Source organism: Rhinatrema bivittatum, chromosome 9, assembly GCF_901001135.1.
Source record: "Rhinatrema bivittatum chromosome 9, aRhiBiv1.1, whole genome shotgun sequence".
Classification (NCBI taxonomy): Eukaryota; Metazoa; Chordata; class Amphibia; order Gymnophiona; family Rhinatrematidae; genus Rhinatrema; species Rhinatrema bivittatum.
This window is the reverse complement of record NC_042623.1, coordinates 211,656,177-211,676,709: the sequence shown is the minus strand read 5'-3', so window position 1 is coordinate 211,676,709 and position 20,533 is coordinate 211,656,177. Positions and strand designations below refer to the sequence as shown.

Here is a 20,533-nt window from a genome sequence, read left to right as displayed (position 1 = left end):
GATTCAGGAGAGGGAACGGGCCCACCGCCACCTCAACACACAGTCCCCAGATTCAGGCTCCAAGTCCCATAGTGGTGATGTGACTAACTTTACGTTTGTGCCGGTTCCGTGATGTTAGGTGCATGAGCCCAGTAATGCATCCATCCTACGCCAAACAAAAAACACCCATCATGCTGCACCAGCACAAGTTCCCACAGCCTGCACAATGCCTGGCCATACTTTGGAGAGAGGGAAGACACCTGATATGTGAACTGTGACTGAGTTATTCACTGCTCCACCCTCAGAAGAGCCCAAAGGAGAGTACTGAGAGGAGGATTCAGACACCGAGGCCACTCCCCTCCCCCCCCTTTTTTTTTTTTTTAAGTTTTGCTGTTTTGCCACACCTAGCTGCTTTTTTGCCACACCTAGCTGCTTTTTTGCCACACCTAGCTGCCACACCTAGATGCTTTTTTGCCACACCTAGCTGTCAAAATTGGTGCCTGTGGAAACATGCCACAACCGCCAACCCACTCATGGTGGTGGGAAGCAGTGCCCCTGGTATATGCACTGACTGCAGGACTGGAGTAGAGAACCCTTCTCCAAAGAGCAGGTACCAATGGGCATCATCACCTGGTGGAAGTACTGGACCCAGTCCCCAACCTCACCAAGGAGAACAGACTGAAAGGCCTTTAACCCGCAAATCCTCAGAAAACCTTAGCCTGCTGCACAAGTTCAGACATGTCATCTGCTGGAAACAGGCTTCTTGGCTGCCCCAGCCCTTATGCAGGAAGCAACAGAGGAATTCCTTTTCCTCCGTCTCCATTTGCTAGCAAGATAGCACATATTCATGCATCTGGACTGGTCTGACAGGAAAATAAGGAAAAAAGGAATTTGTTGAACTCCTTTATTTACCTTGACCTCACTTAAAGGTATTGCCAATAAACAGTCTGCAGATTTCTTAAAAAATGAAGTGGTTCAGAGGAAGCATAAGCAATTTCTTCTCTTAAAAAGTCTAGATTTGTTCAAACTGTGGTTTTTTTGGCTTACTTCCCTTATCACTGTCATATATTTTTAATGACCCCCCCCCTCCCAACTTACCTTTACTAAAAATAAATAAAATAAATGGGAGACTCAATTCCCCTGCAACTTCCTCCTAATGTCCTGAATTAAGACGTCATCTTGTGTTCTGTGTTTTTCCATTTTTTTCTTTTATAAAATTACTCAGGATTTGAGGATCTTGCCCCCTCATTTGTGGACTGGTTTAGTACTGAATATTGGTAATTTCTTTCGATGTATGCTATCAATGTTTTTCTTGTTTTAATTCTTTAGTGTTTGGTTCCGTGTAAGAAATGTTCTTGATTTTAAAGGTTATGATGATTAAAAATAACATTTAAAAAAATGGCGTGGTATACTAGGAATTTTAAGTTTTGTCATCATTCATCTTCATTTTTACAATTCTGCAACATTTATGAAGGAAATGTTCCTCAGGCATGAACACACAAGGAATCACAGCAATTTTTTTGAATTTTGCGTTTTGGAGATGAACAGCATAAACCGACTAGTGTTTTTACTACCTTCAGTGTAATTAAAAAAATATTTACCTTGCAGTACAAAACACAATTGTATATCTAATATATAAAGTGTGTATTTACCTATAAAGGCAGGCAAAGGATTGTTGGCTCACAGTCAGATGCTAAAAAACCTACTTGTCATGAACCGAACACATATGAAACAATGACTATAATATGCAGAAAACAAAAGCTAATCCAGTGTGTCTTACCAATTTTTTCATCTGATGAGACACCCTTGTGGGCAACATTCAGTTCTTAGTGGCTAGAATAACCCTCCAACCATATGAGGGCATCACAACTTTAGACATTCTCCATTCGATCAATTTTATGTCACATTCCTCCTCCGATGCTGCTCTCTAAAAAAAAGTTCTAGTACAGCATTACTTTTAAGTAATAATGTTTTTAACTATATTTTATTTAATTTGTAGAATTAAACAAAGCAAAACAATTACATCTGTTTGACAAAAGTTAGAATATTTTGATTCAATTCTAGTATACACAGCTTTTACAATGATCAACTGAAAAACAATTACTTACAAAACTAATATTGTATTTAACAATAAGTAAATTTAACATTTAAACTTCAATTTACAAGCTTTACTTTCCAGACAGGAACTTGAAGCTATAGTCAACTTAATCGTGAATAGTCAACATAGTTCCATTTAAGTGAAAACAAAGTTGCTTACCTGTAGCTAGAGTTCCATGGACAGCAGAATATATCAGTCACACATGTGGGCGACGACATCTGACAACACCAAAGACAGGGAGTCTATAAGGCTTTTCTACTCAGAGCTGCACTTTACAAGGCCTCCTCAATATCATAGCTTATGAGAAAAACATTCTGAACTCCATGAGGAAACGGGACAGTATGTGTGACTGATTTATCCTGTTCACTGAGAACACAAGTTAAGGTAAGCAACTTTGCTTTCTCTATGGGAAGGACTAAATCAGTACCACATGTGGTGACTACCAAGCTGAAAGCTCTTAACTATACTTTAAGGAAACAAGCACACATGTTGGAAGGAAGGACTTGCTGAAAAATGTATCACCTTTTAAATAAATGTTTTAGTACCATTTGGCCAAATTTACTATCATAGCATGAATGACAAATCTAAACAATGAGAGGTAAATGTGTGTGTTCAAATCCATGTAGCAGCTTTACATATTTTCATGACAGACAATGTCAAGGTAAGCTATAGAATATACCATTGCTCTTAAATTGTGTGTTATGTGGCCTTAAAAAAAACAAAACTAGGTATGCTGTGTCATAGCAAATTGATATACATTCCCAAGATGCAAATTGTTATAGATATGGCTGCTAGATCAGGTCTATTAGGGTCACAAGAGATGAAGAGCTGTGTGGATTTTCTGACACCTTTAGTTATATCAATGTAAAGAGATAGTGCTCTGACATTCTAGCGTATATATAAAGTTTGCCTCAGACTTATAGGTATAAGATCTGGGACAGAAAACTGGAACAATGATTTAAGTGAGACACTTTTTGGAAGAAATTTTGAATGTGTACACAAAACTTATTAAAAAATGCTGTACACTGAGGACAAGTCTCTAATGCTTTAAGCTCGCTGACTCTCTCGGAGATGACTGCAATACAGAATACTACTTTCAAAGTCAAATACTTGAGACCACAAGTATTTCTAGACTCAAAAGGGGTATTTCATCAGATGAATGAGGATCACATTGAGAACCCAGTGCAGTGCATGCAGTTTTACAGGCAGTTTCAGGTGAAGGCAGCCTTTCATAAAACAGGTAGAGGATGAGAACAAATCTGTCCTACCGGTTTTGATAAGCATCTAGCACATGAAGATGACTTCTGACCAAAATTTGTCTTTATACTAAATTCAAATAAATGGAGAACATATCTTGAAATTTTGGTATGCAATAAGAGAAGGTATTTAAGTTTTTGTCTATATACCAAAATGTAAACCTTTTGATTTGAAAATAAGAGGCACTAGTATACTGTTTCCTTAAGCAAGGAGAATCTAAGAAATAACAAAAGAAATAAATTACTGTTTTTCCAACATCCACCCTCTGTAAGAATTAAGATGCTCAAATGAAGCAGGGTGCCTTGGTTCTGTGAAACCAGAGTTGGAAGAGGCTTCAGCCAAAATGGATTTCCTAGGGACAGTTGAAATAGAAGGATCCATATATTTCTAGGCCAGAAAGGAGCCATCTGTATCAGGATTATATGAACTTTCTTCCCTTTTGCCAAGGTTTTGACTATTAATAGTAAGAGAGGGAATGCATAAAAAAAGCCCATTGTATCAAGAACGCTTGGGGCATGCCTTCTGGAGCAGAAAATTCAAACGTTGTTGAGATGGCCCCACAAAGGCTATAATCTGTGAAAAGAATGCTGTGTGTTTGTTGGTCCAGAGACCACTCGAGGTTGGGTATTGGGCAGGGTCCAAGGACCCTGTTTCTTTATTTGCCATTATGTTCTCCTTACCTGCTAAATAGATGTTTCAAAGAAAAAAGGATACATGAGCTATTACCCAATCCTAGATTTTGACTGTCTCCAAAATATAGATCCTCCCTGTTGATGTAAAAAAAACATTGCAGTATTTATTGCTGGTTTGGATTAAAATCTTAAATTTTATCCTTGTCTGTTTAGTTGTAATATTTTGAATATTTTTTGTGATCCACCCAGAACAAGCTGGTTATGAATACAGCAGAATAGAAAATTTAATACACACTGACCATTAAGTGCTAGAAAAACTATAAAAGCAAGTCTTATAGCTCATAGCTCTAAAAATTTGACAGTATCTCCTGTGGAGACCAATGGCTGTGTGTTCAGACTTCCCACCTTAGGAATGAAGCATCTATTAGTGTAACTTGATGCAGAAGGCTATGAAAAGGTAAGCCAGTTATGAGGCTGTCTGTGAAAAGCTACCAAAATAGGGATTTTTTTTCCCCTCAAATTTGTTGGTCACCTGTATTTGGCGAGCTAAGGTTTGAGGATCAATTTCAAAGTAAGTTTAATGTCCTTTGGGACTGACTCACGTGGAATCTGGTCACTGAGAAACAATTGTCGAAGCCATGTGAATTAGCATTCTGAGAAGTCCGTTGTGACTACTAAACTGGAATACCTTGTTCACCAATAAATGAGATCAGTTACTCTGTTGGAGGGAGAAATACCTTCACAATGTGTCAAGAGACTCCTATAAAATCCAACTGCAATGTTGGTTTCAGATTATATTTTAGATCATTTCTGACAAACCTAGATGTTTTAGGAGTTGTACTAAAAACTCAAGGTCTCTCCTGTTGTGCAGTATGAAATGCTCTTGATTAGACAGTTGTCTAAACAAGGAAACAAGTTGAATTCTGCCAAGATGTACTGCAACAACCGCTAGGCACTTTGCGAAGATGCGGGGTACTAATGATAAGTTGAAAGGCATCACCCTGCACTGAATGCTAGAGTTCCCAAAATGGACCTGAGAAATTTTCTGTGAACTGCAGATCATGTGAGTATAAGCATCTTTTAGGTCTAGAAAGCAACGCTGGTTTCACTGGTCTAACAGAGGCAAAATTATGGACAATGCAACCATTTTGAAGTTTTCTTTAGAACGCTAAACAAATTCCTTTTCAAAGTCCAAAATGGGATCAGTATTTTTCAAAATTAGGAATTATTTAGAATAAAATCCAGATCTCCTTTCAAAGTGTAGAACATACCAAATAGGTCTTGCTTTGAGTAGAAAGATATTTCAGTCAATAGGTGTTGATCTTGAATTTGAACAGAAAATTTTTATTGGGGCAGATCTGGAGGAATCTTTAGGAATTATAGCTTGTGTTCTTAATAAAGAAAAAGATCCATGTGAATCATTAGCAGCCACTAATTCACAAAAAGGATTAAAGTCTTCCACCAACAGGTCTTTTTGCTCTGAGACTGGGGTACTAGCAGTTGTCTAAGGAGACAAAAAGTTAACTTTTAATGAGAAGTCAAATCACTTCCTTTGGCTTGCCAGGGTCTCACTCTCAGATGATGTTGGGAATGATTTTCTTGAGAGGAAGCTTGGAACCTTCTGGTATTTTGAGAAGGGTCTGCATTTATAGGAGGGAGACTGCAAGGTGGAACCGTGATCCTTGAGATTTTATCTCCAACTTACTGCCAAAGATGTTTTCCTGTACAGAGGGTATTTGTCAATCTGTTCAGCTTGGAGGGGAGATATATTAGACGTCTAGAATAGGTAAATGTGAATCTGTTATTTACTCTTTAGATAATAGAAGGATTAGGGGGCACTCCATGAAGTTAAGCAAGTAGCACATTTAAAACTAACTGGAGAAAATGCTTTCACTCAATGCACAATTAAGCTCTGGAATTTGTTGTCAGAGGATATGGTTAGTGCAGTTAGTGTAGCTGGGTTTAAAAAAGGATTGGATAAGTTCTTGGAGAAGAAGTCCATTAACTACTATTAATCAAGTTAACTTAGGGATTAGCCACTGCTATTACTGGCTTACCTGTAACAGGTGTTCACAGGACAGCAGGATGTTAGTCCTCACATGGGTGACATCATCAGGATGGAGCCCAGTCACAGAACACTTTTGTCAAAGTTTCTAAAACTTTGACTGGCACCTACTGGGCATGCCCAGCATGGCACTAACCCTGCAACCAGCAGGGGTCCCCCTTCAATCTTGTGTATAGTAAAAGTATGTGTGAAAAATAAATCTCCGTTGGGTGGTGGGCGGGTTTCGTGAGGACTAACATCCTGCTGTCCTGTAAGAACACCTGTTACAGGTAAACAACTCTGCTTTCTCACAGGACAAGCAGGATGGTAGTCCTCACACATGGGTGAATAGTGAGCTGAGGATGCCCGAGCAAAGCACCAAATGCACCCAAAGACGTGCAACAGGCACAACAACAAGGGTGGATTTGGGAGGAGGGCATCCTGAAAACCCAGAACGGATCACTGGTAGAACGTTGGGTATTAAGCTGAGAAAAAGGTTGCGCAGAACAGACTGGTCAAAAATGGAATCTTGCCTGCCAGCCTTATCCAAGAAATAATGGGCTGCGAAGGTATGGAGAGCGCTCCAGGTCACAGCTTGACAAATATCGATATGTAGAACCGAACGAAGGTGTGCCACTGAAGTTGCAATAGTCCGCTTTCACACGGTCTTGTAGCGGAATGCCTACTTGCTGGTAGCAGCCAGGAGGAAAGGGTCTGTTTTCCCACTGGATTTCCCAATTTGATGTTATCAAAGGAAACAAATAATTGGGTGGATTTCCTGTGGGCTGACGTGCGGTCTAAATAAAATGCCAGGGCACGTTTGCAGTCCAAGGGTATGAAGAGCCCTTTCTCCTGGGTTTGAATGGGGCCTTGGAAAGAAAGTAGGTAAAATGATGGATTGATTAAGATGAAATTCCAACAGTACCTTTGGTAAAAACTTAGGGTGTGTACGGAGGAGTACTCTGTCGTGCAGAAATTTAGTGTAAGGCAGGTAGGTGACTAACAAACCTCAACATCATTTTCTACATGTATGCTGATGACATACAACTTCTCATTCCCATTACTTCGTCTTTAGAAGAAACAATGTCAAAAGCAGCCTCACACCTTGAAGCAATACAAAAGCTACTAAACAATCTAAAATTATGCTTAAATATGAACAAAACAGAATGTATACTAATTTCAAGAAAAAACTCTAGTATAACATCCACTACACCCTTCCAATTTGACAACATGCAAATTCAACTCAAAGACAACGTTAAAGACCTTGGTTTTTGGCTAGATAACGAGCTAAATTTTAAAAAACATCTCTCATCAAAAACAAGAGAAGGCTTCTACAAAATTCAAATACTCAAACACCTTAAACCGCTGCTTCACCCCCTGGATTTCAGAACCGTTCTTCAAACCCTCATATTCTCCAGTTTGGACTACTGCAACTCCCTTCTAATAGGCCTTCCTAACTCAACCTTAAGACCACTGCAGTTACTCCAAAATGCAGCTGCCAGAGTTCTGACTGGCAAAAGAAAATCCGACCATATATCCCCAGTACTCTACAACCTACAATGGCTACCAATTAAAAAAAGAATAGAGTATAAAGTCCTCACTATCCTACACAAGACAATTCACAAAGCTGACTTCACTGCCCTGGACAATATTATAAATCTACATAAATCATCACGTACCACAAGATCAACATATAAAATTCAGCTGGATGTCCCCTCACTACCACAAGCCAAGCTATCCTCCACTAGAAATAGAGCCATCTCTATCGTCGGCCCAAAATTATGGAACTCACTACCTCAACACCTCAATTCGCAAGTAAACTCTAAATCTTTTAAAAAAGAACTCAAAAATTGGCTACTCTCACAGTCATACAATGACTGCTCACCCATTGACAGCAGAACTTAAACCTTTTATTATATCCACTTCTCATTCCTTTTCTTGCTGCAACCCCCTCCTTCTAACTTGCCCCAATTCGCAGAAACCTTTTTCTCAATTATGATATCAACTGTCTACTTCAAGATATGCATACATTCATATCTAATGTTCATTGTATTTATTGAATTTTATTAAGTTATTGTTTTTGTTGATTCAATCTGTCATACTGTTATGAATTTATATGTAACTGGTTGTTATTATGTAAACCGGAGTGAAGGCAATGTCAGCTATACCTCGGTATATAAACAAATGCTAAATAAATAAATAAATGCCTGTAACTCACGAACTCTGCGAGCGGATGTTTTAGTGAGAAGAAAAAGTACTTTCCAGGTGAGATAGTTGAGATCGCAGGATTGGAGAGGCTCAAATGGAGGTTTCATGAGCTGTCCCAAGACCACGTTAAGGTCCCAAGCAGGGGCCGGAGGATGCAAGGGAGGTTTCAGGTGGAGCAAACCTCTCATGAAGCGTGTGACTGAGGGATGTATGGAAAGAGACATCTCCTACTCAGTTGTGGAAAGCGGCTACTACACTGACACGTACTCTTTATAGAGGAAGTTTTCAGGCCCGACTCAGATGCCAGAGATAGTCCAGAAACTTCGCGGTGGAACAAGCGAAGGGTGGGGGTCAATGGACAGAAGTGCACCAGACCGAAAACCTTTTCCACTTAGAGCAATAAGAGCGACTCGTGGAAGGCTTTCGTGAAGCTATCAGGACTCGAGATACCGACACCGAAAGGTTAAGGGGTTGGAGTATCAGCCTTTCAACATCCATGCAGTCAGAGACAGGGCTGGGAGGTTGGGGTGACGCAGGCGCCCGTTGTTCTGAGTTATCAGTAGCGTTATCAGTAGAGTTATCAGTTATCCCCAGGCGAACACACTGGTGTATTGAGGGATCCTGGAGGATTGGGAACCAGGCTTGGCATGGCCAGTGAGGGGCTATCTGAATCATTGAGCCCTTGTCCCTTCGTAACTTCATGAGAGTCTTGGAGATGAGTGGAAGTGGAGTGTACATATAGAGGAGACCTGTGGACCATGAGAGGGTGAACACGTCCCTCGGCTGTGAGTGGCGGCTGCGAGTGAGCGAGCAGAAGTTCTGTACTTTGCGATTGTGGATGGACGCAAAGAGGTCCAGTCGTGGATAACCCCAGCGTTTAAAGTGTGTGTCCGCCATTGTGGGGTTGAGGGACCACTCGTGCGGATGAAAGGTTAGACTCAACTCGTCCGCCAGAACATTGTCCATGCCTGCCAAGTAGGTCACCTTGAGGTACATAGCATGGGAAAGAGCCCATGCCCATATCTGCACAGCTTCCTGACACAGAAGGTAGGAACCCGTTCCTCCTTGCTTGTTGATGTACCACATCGCCACCTGGTTGTCGGTCTGAATCAAGATGACTTTGCCTGAGAGGCAATCCTGAAAAACCCGGAGGGCATATCTGATCGCCCGAAGCTCCAAGAAATTTAATCTGTTTGGCTTCCTGTAGAGATCAGGTTCCCAGAGTCTGCAGGTCGCCGACATGAGCACCCCACCCTAGGTTGGAGGGGTTTTAAGATAATCTGAGGTTCTGGAGCCTGAAAAGGAAGGCCTTGAAGAAGACTGGAGTGTTGCATCCACCAGGCCAGCGACAGGTGGAGCTGCTTGGTAATGTGGACAATGCTGGACATTGGATGATAAAAGCTTGAACCCACTGGGAACGCAAGATCCACTGTGTCACTCTCATGGCCAAGTGGGCCATGGGTGTGACATGCACAGAGGATGCCATATGACCCAGGAGGATGAGGAAACGACGAGCTGTCGAGTAATCTCGAGCCTGGAGATAATGTGCCAGGGACTTGAGAGTGTGAGCTTGATCCCAAGGGAGGATCTAGAGATGGAACTAGTTTGGACTTGGCATAGTTGACTAGAAACCCAAGAGATAGAAGTGTATTGAGGGTTAGACGTAAGGATTCTAGTGTGTGGTTGTGGGTCAGAGCCCTTATCAACCAATCGTCGAGATAAGGGTAGACATGGATTTCTTGACCCCTCAGGTAGGCCGCGACCACTATGAGGCACTTGGTGAAGACTCAAGGTGCAGACGCCAGGCCGAAAGGGAGAACCCTGTACTGGAAGTGCCTGGGGCCGACTAGGAACGGAAGGAATTTTCTGTGAGACGGAGTGATGGCAATGTGTGCGTACGTGTCCTGAAAATCTAGAGAGCAAAGCCAATCTTCTCTTTGCAGTAGAGGAAGTAGGGAACCCAGGGTTGCCATCCTGAACTTTTCCTTCTGTAGATACTTGTTTAAGGCATTCAGGTCCAGGATTGGACGAATGCCCCCTGATGTTTTTGGGATGAGAAAATGCCGAGAATAGAACCCCTGCTGGGAGAGGGGCACCGGTTCTATTGCCTGGGATTCGAGGAGGGAAATCTCCTCCTCCAGTTGAGAAGAATGGTAAGATGACCCCCACATCGGCAGAGGTGGGGAGTGGTCTGGCACAGTTAGGAAGTTGAGGTGGTACCCCTGGGACACTACAGCCAGGACCCACTGGTCGGAAGTGATCATGTGCCATATGTTGAAGTGGCACAGTCTACCAACGACTGGTACGGATGGTAGAGGAGGTTGGCTTATGCTCTCCAGCGAGGAGTCAAAACCCAGCAGCTGGGCCCTGTTGAGGGGCTGGCTGGGTCTTCTGAGGTCGGGCTTGCCTGGGCTGACCCTTCTGGTAAGGCCTGGAAGGACGACATCGAGCGGCAGGAGGATATCTCCATGGTTTGAAAGACGATCGCTTAGAGTCCCTTCGGAATGTCCTCTTAGAAGTGGACGGGAAATCAGAAGGTACTGAGGAGAGCTGGCACAGCGTTTCATGGTGGTCCTTTAGCTGTGCCACTGTCTCCTGGATTTTGTCCCCGAAGAGATTATCTCCAGCGCAGGGTAGGTCTGCTAATCGGTCCTGCACCTCTGGTTGTAGGTCTGAGGACTTCAGCCAGGCCCACTTTCTTGTGCTAATCCCCGCTGCAGACACTCTGGAGGCAGTGTCAAAAATATCATAGGCAGTGCGAACTTCATGCTTGCCAGCATCTAGGCCTTTCTGAGCCAGAGTATTGAGTTGATCCTGGAATTGTTCTGGTAAAGATTCAAAGAAATCTTGGATCTTCTTGATAAGGTCTTTGTTATACTGGGTCATGTATAACTGGTAGGAAGCAATGCGAGAAATGAGCATTAAGCCATGGAAGACATGCCTGCCAAATGCATCCAGGGACCTCTGTTCTTTCCCTGGAGGTATGAAGGAATGAGGTTTAGAACATCAAGCCTTCTTCTGGGCCGACTCCACAACCACAGAATGGTGATCCAGCTGTGGTCTTTGAAATCCAGGGGCTGATTGGACAAGGTAGGTGGCATCTGTCTTTCGGTTGACAGGTGGCACCGAGCCTGGGTGCTCCCAATTCCTTTTCAGCAGGTCAATTAGGATTTCATGAATAGGAATCAACATGATCTCCTTAGGGGCATCAAGAAACTGGAGTACTTCCAGCAACTTGTGCCTCGAGTCCTCTTCTGTCTGAAGCTGAAATGGAATAGTTTCAGACATTTCCTTTATGAAATTAATAAAGGACAGATCCTCTGAAGGAAATCAGTCTTTCCTCAGGAGGAGAGGGTTCTGAAGGCAGATCATCAGAATCCTGGGAAGAATCATCAGTCCAAGGATCATAAGGCTGATCCCCAGCTCCCACAGGATCAGAGGGAAGAAATGGCGTTAGTCCTGAAGGATTAGTCCTAGGCATCAATGGTATCAGAGGCACTGATGGCGGCGACAGTGGCACCGGAGGACAATGCGGTACCTATGGCTGAGTCGGTGGCAAGATCCCAGACGGTGGTATGGGTATCTGTGGCTCATCTTCCGTTGATAAAGGTATCGGCGTGGAAGGCGGTGGACATACTGGTAACTCTGTTCCACCGGTGGATGCGCAATGATCAGCACATCCAGTCTGCCTAGAAGCGGTGCAGGCACATGAGTATCAGGTCAGTGACTGGGGCTGGCATCGGTGACTGTGCCGATGGAGGTCGGAATCCCTGTAGTACTTTACCGATGGCCTCTTGGATCATCCGATCCAATTCCTCGCGGAAGCCTGGGGCATGTAACCCCAGCTCTGGAGTGGGAGGCAATAACTGCATAGCTGGAGGGTCCACCAGTAAAAGTGGAGTCGTGGCTCCCTGCACCAATGAAGATGGGGAATGCCTCGGTGGCCCAGTCGCAGAGGAGGATGGGGCTTTCTTTGGACAGGATTTCTTTGTCAGTGGCTCTGTCGACGCCGATGCAGAGGGCTTGCCTGGATCAGCGGACTGAGCCTTCCGATGCCGGTGGAGACGCTTTTCACGATGTTCCCCTCTGTTCTTTTCCTGAGGCGAGGAGGAAGTAGACGACACCTTCGGAGTAGTCAATACCGGTCAGGCAGCACCAGTGCCCAGCTGCTGGCGAGAGGTTGATGGCACTGGCTCAGACGATGTCGAAGCGGTCGATGGAGTCTGAGGTTTTGACTGAAAAGAAAACTCCATCTTCTCCAAGTGGGCCTTACAGCCCTTTGGTGTCATTTGGGCACATTTGGTGCAAGTTAGGATGTCATGGTCAGACCACAAACAGTACACAAACTCTATGCAGGTCTGTGATGGACATTGTCCGATGACAGTCGGGGCACCGTCGAAAACCAGATGCCATGGCTTCGACAAAAATTTAGCTGTGGTGCGGTTGATGGCCAGTAGGCCCTGAAGGGAAAACTCAGTGGGAATTGACCACAAACAAGGGTAAAGCCTTACCTTTCCACCGCAGAGTACGGAATCATTAGGGGGACCCCTATGGGGTAACTTTTTTTTGAAAATTTTGAAAGACGTTCCGTGAGAAAAATTCCTGTCAGGAATCTCTAGAGAGCTCCTTAAGCTGCATGACTACTGCTGCGCGGAAAAAAAAAAAAAAAAGACTGAAGGGGGACCCCTGCTGGTTGCAGGGTTAGTACCATGCTGGGCATGCCCAGGAGATGCCAGTCAAAATTCTATAAACTTTGACAAAAGTGTTCTGTGATTGGGCTCCACCCTGATAATGTTACCCATGTGTGAGCACTACCATCCTGCTTGTCCTGTGAGAACTACTTAGTGTTTGGGTACTTGTAGCCTGGATTGGCCATTTTGGAAAAAGGATGCTGGACCCTTGGTCTGACCCAGTATGGAAATTTATGTTAAGACATCTTTCCTTAAAAACTGAGGCTTGGAACCAGGCCATGCTCTCATAGCTATGGCAGATTGCAATTAACCAGTATAAAAAATATATGTAGATTTTACAAGATATTTATCAAATTCATGTCCGGTATACAATGAAGATGCCAAATAGCTGTAAATTGCGCAGGTTCTTTTCTGGCGGAATGGCTCGCATTCTTCAGAGGCAAAACCACCAACCATTAGAGTGGTAAGATAATTGAGTCTTCTCAAAATCCGGAATTGCCTGGTATTTTACATCTACCTTTTTCTATACTGAAGGAGTTTTAAATAGGGTCTGCCAGATGTCTTTCAGAATTTGGTGGAATGGGATGGCTAGTATCCTAGGTATTTAGATACTTAAGCATTCCTAGCACTGGAGTTCTAGATGGTTTCCTCCTGCAAATAAAAACAAATTAATTTGCGATATCCTATTGACATAGATAGGGAGGTCTTCTGGAAGATATGTGTTTCTGGAAGGAGGCAGCTGTTACGCATGGGCTCCGGTCAGGAGTCGTGAACACCACCCAGAAGGGTGGCTCCAGGTGGAGAGAGACAGGAAAGGCTAGAAACAGTGTCTGGGTCCAGGCTGGGTCAAGGCAGGCGGCAGCAAGCAGTGTCTAGGTTCAGGCTGGGTCAGGGCAGGCGGCAGATAGCAGTGTCTAGGTTAAGGCTGGGTCAGGGCAGGCGGCAGATAGCAGTGTCTAGGTTCAGGCTGGGTCAGGGCACAGTAAGCGGGGCAAGGCAGGTCAGAAGGCCCGTAGGCCACACACCGTAAGCGGGGCAAGGCAGGTCAGAAGGCCCGTAGGCCACACACACACAGAGAAGGCCCGTAGGCCACACACACACAGAGAAGGCCCGTAGGCCACATACACAGAAGGCCCGTAGGCCACACACTGTAAGCAGAGCAAGGCAGGTCAGAAGGCCCGTAGGCCACTCAAGGCAAGGCAAGGAAAAGGCCCGAAGGCCGCGCAGGGCAAGGCAAGGAAAGGCCCGAAGGCCGCACAGGGCAAGGCAAGGCCCGAAGGCCGTGCAAGGCTAGAGCAGGGAGCCCAGGAGAGCTTGATGCCGAAGCACCGAGGGAACTGTCAGGCAGGGTTATAAGGAAAAGCCCAGAACATAGAGTGGACAGGGGAGATGGACTGGGCCTGCCAGGAGAGCCAGCACTAGAGGGACCCCTGGTGGTGAGGCGGTTGCACAGCAGCCATAGCCGTAACAGCAGCATAGTGTTAATTTCCCGCAAGTGTTCCAATTCAGTCGGACACAAGGAGGAGGACAGAGAGCACCGGAAAGTGGAATGTTGTATACCTCCTTTTAGAAAATGGAGCAGATATTCCTCTTTCAGAAGTTGAAAAACTCCCAAGAATGACATCTGGTGCTATGTTACCACTGAAAAGCATAGTTCAACATGAAGAATTCTAAAATAGCATTTACTTGTACCACAGATAAAGATACTAGTGCCTTTGACATAACTAGTTTAGAGGCTAGCTACACACCTAGCAAGAGATCCTGCACCATTCTAGCCAAATCATTTTCACATATTACTCCCAAGTAGCAGTGGGTGGTATATTAAATATCCTGCTGAGTTACCAAAGGGATCAGCAGCATCACATAAGCGGGAGAAGAGACAAACAGAATAGGAAATAGAGAAGACGATGTGCCATCTGCATCGTGGTTAGCAACAATGAAATCTTCACTTGCCTGGATCTCTCGGGGGGGCAGACTTTCATATATCATCATTGGGACTGAGCCAATGAAAAGAACGATGTTGAAGTTTCAGCATTGGAGCCCAATAGTGCTCTCTTGTTCTTGACCCTGCTTTCTTATGCAAGTGAGTGCAAAGAGTGGCTGTCTGATGCAATTTTATTTAGCTTCTTGCTCAACGCCAAAGAAGAGGCAGCCTTCAATGTCTAATGCTGAGTGGGTGAAGTGTTTGATTTTGAAGTTAACAGGTTTAAACTAGTCTGGAAGCGTTCTAGCTTCCTGGATCATGGAATATTTCAAGATTGCTGAGCAAGGGTTCATCTGTTGGATGGGGATGCAGCATCTTTCATCACAAATGGCAAACCTACTGAGGGCGCCTTTAAACTAGAATTATTGGGGATGGGCAAACAAAGCCTTAAGACAAGAAACAAATACTTGTATTGAAACAAGAGACATGGGGGGGGGGGGGGGGGTGGCGGCGGCAATATAGCCATGTACACTAAAGAACATAGTATGGGAAAAAGTCTCGGATCTAGAGGCAGGCAGTCATGGAAGAAGCAGATTTAGTTATAGTGACTATCACAGAGATATGGTACACAGAAAACCAGGACTGGGATATAGTTATATCGAGCTACAATCTATTCAGGAAGGAAGGAAGGGAGATGCGGCAAAAAAATCATATATAATAGGAAAAGAATCAGCAGAACCAGGGGTCACGATTTAAAACTCCAGGGAGGAAGACTCAGAACCAATGTCAGGAAGTATTTCTTCACGGAGAGGATGGTGGATGCCTGGAATGACCTTCCGGAGGAAGTGGTGAAGACCAAAACTATAAAGGACTTCAAAAGGGCATGGGATAAACACCGTGGATCCATAAAGTCTAGAGGATGTGAAATGAAGAGTGGGTGGCTCACGGGAACGACGGTAACTACCTGGTGATAATACCCTTATTCAATAAACATACACATGGTTAATGCAACTCCAACATTGCTCTAAGCTTCAGCGGCAATGAGGAAATGTGGAAAAAAGGATTTGCATTCAAAAAAAGCTGGGAGTAGCTTGCTTGTTATGGCAGTTACTACCCCAAACCAAATAAGCCTGATACTTCACTTTCAATGCATTTGCAGCATAGCTCTCTGCTTCAAGGCAGGGGGGAATGAAGAAACGTGGATCTATATTCAGGCAACAACCAACAAAGACTGAATTACATAGTCTGGATAAACAGATAAGCATGGCTGTAGCTTGCTTACTGCGGTGGTTAATACCCTTAACTAATTAAGCTATTTCATTTAGATGCAGTTCCAACACTGCTCTCTACATTAATGGCGGGGATGGAAGGGAAATAGAACCAAAAGGTTACTAAGAGCCAAGAGTAACAGATAAGTATGAGAGAGAAAAAAAGTGCGAAAGCTTGCTGGGCAGACTGGATGGGCCGTTTGGTCTTCTTCTGCCGTCATTTCTATGTAATATATATATATATTTTAAAGCAATAGTATTGCTGGGCTTATGAGATACGGATAATTTAAAGAGGAAATGGAACATCTAAATTGGTATAATATACATATCTCCATTACAGACAGAAGAAATGGATAAAAATATAACTGAGAATATTCACAAAATTGCTATAAAAGGGGAGGTGTTATTGTTAAGGGATGTCAATGTGCCAGATATTGGCATATATCCTGGCTGTAGTATCTTCTAGAAGCAGGGAGATCCTGGATTCTCTGCAAAGAGAACTTTATCAACTGGTAATGGAACCCACACAAGAGGGGCAACATTGGACCTGGTGTTTACCAATGGATATAGTACATGATCATCGGATGGTGTTCAAGCATTAGGGCACAAGAAATGAAGGTCCTAGACTTCAGAAAAATTAACTTAATATTGGGGGGGGGGGGGGGGGGGGGGAGTACCTCAAAGAGTGGTTAGCTGGATGGGGAACTCTAGGGAGAAATAGAAGAGTGGTAGGCAACACTAAAAGGAGATACCAAGGCAACTCATCTTTTTGTTAGGAAAGTAAATACAGGAAAGAGGCCACTATGGTTTTCTAAAGAATCGCTGAAAAGGGAAGGGAGAAAAGATTAGCATTTATAAAATACAAGAGATCGCAGAAAGAGGAAGACAGGCAACAATACCTGGAAAAATTGAGAGAAGCTGGGAAAGAAGCCAGGAATGCAAATACTCAAAATCAAAGAAAAAAATAGCAAATACAGTAAAACAAGGGGACAAAACTATTTTTAAGATATGTGATGGAAGTGCAAAAGTGGCAGTGAGAGAAAAGGGGGGAATATGTAGAAGTCGATGAGGAAAAAGCAAAATTGTTTAAATATTTCTGATCAGTGTTCACTGTGGACAGGCCTGGAATAGTGCACACAAAACAAATACAAATGACAGATGAAATTTAATGTGGACGAGTGCAAAGATGCATATCGGGAAAAGAAATCCGCATTATAGTTACATGGTAGGTTCCATATTAGGTATTACTTCCTAGGACAAGGACCTATTTTCGTGGACAATACTTTGAAATCCTTGGTTCAGTGTGCAGCAGTGGTCAAAAGAAAATGTTAGTAATTATTAGGAAAGGAATGAAGAATAAAAATGACGGATGTCATTATGCCTCTGTATCACTCTATGGCGAGGCCACACCCAGAGTACTGTGTGCAGTTCCCCTATGAGGAAAGGCTAAAGAGATTAGGGCTGTTCTGCTTTTGGAGAAGAGATGGTTGATGGGGGATATGATAGAGATCTATAAAATCATGAGTGGAATAGAATGGGTAAATGTAAATTGGTTATTTACTCTTTAAAAAATCCAAAGGACTAGGGGACATTTCATGCATAAGTAGCACATTCATAAGAAATTTGGAAAAAATGTTTTCACTTAACACATAATTAAACTCTAGAATTCACTGCTGGAGGATGTGGTTAAGGGAGGTAGTGTAGCAGGGTTGTAAAAAGGTTTGGACAAGTTGCTGGAGAAGTCCATAAACAAGCAGACCAAGGATTAGCCACCACTTATTACTGCACAATAGCTATGTGGGATCTTTTTACTGTTTGGAAATGTCAGGTACTCGTGACCTGGATTGGCCTCTGCTGGAAACAGGGTTTGATGGTCCATGGGTCTGACCCAGTATAGCAAATTCTTATGTTCTTAAGATTGGAAGTGAGGTAAATTTAAATCGATTAATTTTAGTAAGCTCCTCACAAACACATTGTTCTAATAAAGTAGATAAGGCAATGGGGCTAGATGGGATACCTCTGAGGGTACTAAGATGGCCTAGCAGCTCTGCTGGATGACCTTTTCAAGGCATTTTTTGAGTCAGGAGTAGTTCCGTAGAATTATAGATAAGTGGATATGGTTCCTATTCATAAAAGTGGAAATGAGGAGGCTGGGAACTACAGACCAGTTAGCCTGACCTCCTTGCTGAGCAAATTAATGGAATCTCTGCTAAAACAGAGGACAGTGCAGTTTCTGAAATCCAATGGATTGCACGATCCAAAGCAAACCTTGTCAGACGAATCTGATTAATTCCTTTGATTGGGTTACTGGAGTGTTGGATCAAGGGTGCATTTTATATGTAATTTCAGTAAGGTCTTTGTTTCCTATGCATAACAATGTCAAATTGAATACCCTTTATGACCACCGGCCGCGGCAGGCTCAACTCACCACACGTCTTGCCTGGCCCTCCTCCTTTGGTGCTCTCGCAGCAATGGCCAGTCACCATCGCCGCATTTCTCCCGGCTCTCTGCACTCCACATGGCGGCCAGGATGCTGCCGACCACGCTATGATCCTGGGCCTCTCTAGACGCGCGCTATCTGCCCTGCCTTTAAAGGGCCCATGGCGTGAACTCCGGGTTCGTCCCCGCCTGATGACATCTTTGACCCAGAATATTTAAGCATCACCTGTAGCCTTCACTAACCGACTTGGCAACGAGTTCCATGGTTCCTATTGGTGCCTTAGTCTCTCCACGGACCGATTGCTCCTGTTGTCGGACCTCTGCGCTTCTCCTTTCGGGTTCCTCTCTCAGCACTTCCTGCTCCTCGGAGACAGGCTTACCGCAACCTTACCCGAACTCTCTCTCTCTGCACCTCCTGTTTTGCGGGCCCTGGCTCAGCACAACCTAACTGGACTCTCTCTCAGCGCTTCCCGCTCCTCGGGGCCAGGCTCTACGCCAGTCTACTTATGAGTTCCAACCATAGAGCCCGCTGCTCCTGGAATTCCCCACAGTACTTCTCCTTGAGGACTTTTGCTACAGTGCCTTCTCTCTCTGGGAGTTGGCTCAGCGCAGTACACCTTAAGATTAGGCCTCTGTGCCCCGCTCCTCGGGGCAGCCCTCTGCGCTGCTACTACAGAAGATTTTGTCACCGGCTTGCCGGGTCCCAGGCAGTACCCCTGCGCTGCTACTCTCCAGGCACCGTTACAGCGGGTTCTCCGCTCTAGCTCCCATCCAGCATACTACAGTCCGCGTCTCTGCATCTGCATCTCCTTTCCTCGAGACCACTCCCACATGCTCCTGCTTTACTGATCTACAGTGGCCTTGCACTCCCAGAGACTCTCTCTCCTCCTCCCTCCAAGAGTGTTCCTGTCTCGAACTGAGCCTACCTCTGACACACTCTGCACTCACTCGCCCACCCTCTCCGGGACCAGCCACACAGGGACGCTCCTAAGTCCTGCCGGCCCCTGCACCCAAGGGCTCAACCTGCGGGGAACGTGGGTCGGCACAGGTAAAGTTCCAGCTTGCCTCAGTTCCCGGCCAGCTTCGCCTCCCGACAGTGGGGACCTGTGGGGCCCAATCCTTCAGGTAGCAACAACCCCACCTTGGGCCAAGGGTCCACAATTCCTAACACCCTTCGTATGGGACCTGGAGTATGGTTTAGAAACTGGTTGAGTGAGGTGAGAAAGGGTAGTGGTAAATTGAGTTTTCTTTAACGAGGGGATGTTACTAGTGGTGTGCCTTGGGGATTAGTCCTTGGACCAGTTCTTTTCAACATTTAAGCATAAGAATCATTGGGACAGGTTTGTCTTTTTGCCAACGATACTAAAATCTGTAACAGGGACAGCCAGAAAGGTGTGGAAAACATGAGGGATCTATTGAAGCTCAAGGAATGGTCTAGGGTCTGGTAGTTAAGATTTAATGCTAAAATATACTGAGTAATGCATTTAGGGTGCAAAATCAAGAGGGAGATAGTATTAGAGATAAAATTCTTGTAAGCATGAAGAAAGAGTAGTATCTGGGGACAATTATATCTGATGACCTTAAGGTAGCCAAGCAGGCAGATAAAGTGACAGCAAAATCCAGAAAGATACTAGACTGCATAAGGAGAGGAATGGTCAGCAGAAAAAGGGATACAATACTGCCCCTGGTGAGACATTTGGAATTCTGGAAACTGCACCTTCAAATGGTGAAACAGGGTGGAGTCAGTCTAGAGGTTGGCTACTAAAATGGTCATAAGAACATAAGATATGCCATACTGGGTCAGGCCAAGGTCCATCAAGTCCAGTATCTTGTGTCCAACAGTGACAAACCAAGTCACAAGTACGTGGCAAGTACCTGGTTAATAGTCTTCATTCTAAAGCATATGGGGATAGACTTCAGTATCTAAACATATACACTCTAAAGGAAAGGTGAGATGGGGGAAATATGATAGAGACATTTAAATACCTCAAAG

At 44.2% G+C, this 20,533-nt stretch overlaps 1 protein-coding gene across 7 annotated transcripts in view; it reads right to left on the bottom strand.

Moving 5' to 3' along the window:
• The window catches only part of TSC22D2 (TSC22 domain family member 2), a 153,804-nt gene that overhangs the window by 66,419 nt on the left and 66,852 nt on the right, over positions 1-20,533 (bottom strand). Inside the window, exon 3 of one of the 7 annotated variants that reach the window (XR_003858649.1) lies at positions 1,760-1,906. The exons of the other annotated variants lie outside the window; for them this stretch is intronic. The gene's annotated coding sequence lies outside the window, so the exon portion shown is untranslated. The remainder of the gene's footprint in view (positions 1-1,759; positions 1,907-20,533) is intronic. 7 annotated transcript variants of the gene reach the window in all.